This window comes from Capricornis sumatraensis, chromosome 9, assembly GCF_032405125.1.
Source record: "Capricornis sumatraensis isolate serow.1 chromosome 9, serow.2, whole genome shotgun sequence".
Taxonomy (NCBI): domain Eukaryota; kingdom Metazoa; phylum Chordata; class Mammalia; order Artiodactyla; family Bovidae; genus Capricornis; species Capricornis sumatraensis.
Window position 1 is genome coordinate 40,562,311 of NC_091077.1, and position 1,939 is coordinate 40,564,249.

Consider the following 1,939-nt stretch of genomic DNA (forward strand, 5'->3'; position numbering starts at 1 on the left):
CTTCAGCTTTTTCAGCATCAGTGGTTCGGGCATAGACTTGAATTACTGTAATGTGGAATGGCTTGCCTTGGAAACAAAACAAGATCATTCTGTCATTTTTGAGGTTGCACCCAAGCACTTCATTTCAGATTCTTGCTACTCCATTTCTTCTATGGGATTCATGCCTGCAGTAGTTGATATAATGGTCATCTGAATTAAATTCACCCATTCCCATCCATTTTAGTTAACTAATTTCTAAGATGTCATTTTACTCTTGCCATCTCTTGCTGGACCACGTTCAGTTTACCTTGATTCATGGACCGAACATTCCAAGTTCCTTTGCAATGCTGTTCTTTACAGCATCAGATTTTACCTTCATCACCAGGCACATCCACAAGTGAGTGTCGTTTCCAGTTTGGCCCAGCCACTTCTTTCTGGAGCTATCAGTATTTGTCCTCCATTCTTCCCCAGTAGCATATTGGACATCTTTTGACCTGGAGGGCTCATCCTTCGGTATCATATTGAAGAAGGGAAGAAGCAGATCGCTCAGACTGAACTAACTCCACCTTATACTTTTAATGAACTCTGGACTACATATCTGGTAACCATGGAGATAACATACCAGTGGCCGAGCAGGCTTCCTGGATGGATTAACACCAGACCAGGCTGACCTCATACCTAGACTTCTTAGGAGAAGAAGAAAATGATAACTCACTATGTTATCAAATACCTTCTGTAATCTTAATAGTACTTATTGATGTGGGCTACACTGCATGGCTAGTTGGCCTTCAGAATGTGAAACATGACTGTAAGTTAATTATATCTCCTTGTAACATTTTCCAGAGCAGACTTGAGAAAATTGGGAATGTAGGCTTGGGTACATACACACTAGGTATAAAAGGTAGACGCAAAAAATTGTCAGGGTCCCTGGCTAAAGAGGAAACTCTACCTTGGACCTGCTGGTGTAATAAACTGCACTCCACTATCTCCACTGTCCTTCTGAGTGAGTTTGTTTCCTGGGCTGTTTGGCTACAACAATGCCCTTTTGCCTTTTTATACAGTTCATGGAGTTCTCACAGCAAGTATACTGGAGCGGTTTGCCATTCCCTCCTCCAGTGGATCATATTTTGTCAGAACTCTCCACTATGACCCATCCGTCTTGACCCATCCTAATGGCCCTGCATGACAGCATGGTTCTTAGCTTCATTGAGTTATGCCTGATCCTTTGCTACAACAAGACAGTGATCCACGAAGGGGAATTTTATGTATAGAAAACCCTAAAAACTCCATCTAAAAACTATTCAATCAAATTAACAAAGTCATTAAAGTTTCAGGATACAAAGTTAATGTACGGACACAACTGAGCAACTATCACTTTCACTTTCATTTTGATGAAAAAGAGCAAAGTGAGAGGTGGCACACTTCCGTTTCAAACTACAGTATAAAATTAGGAAATTAAACAGTATGACACTGGCAGAAAAACAGACTAATGAATAATTGGAACAGAACATAGAGCCCAGAAATAAACTTAGTATATACTTTTAACTAACATTTGCCAAGACAGCCAACAATAAGAGAGCTCAATAAATGGTGCTGTGAAAATTGAATATTCACATGTAAAAAGAATGAAACTTTTTTATACAGCTCACAAAGCTTAATCCAAAATAGATTAAAGACTTTAGTGTAAGACTTGAAACATAAAACTCCTGGAGGAAAACATAGGGAAGAAAACACCTCGGCATAGGTCTTTGCAATATTAAAAATGTGACACCTAAAGCACAAACAGCAAAATAAAACATAAACATGACCACATAAAACTAAAATACTTCAGCACAGCAAAAAGAAATGTTCAACAAAATGAAAAGATAACCAACAAAATGGGAGAAAATACTTGCAAATCCTTTATCTGATAAGAAGTTAATATCCAAAATATATAAAGAACTCATACTACTCAATAGCA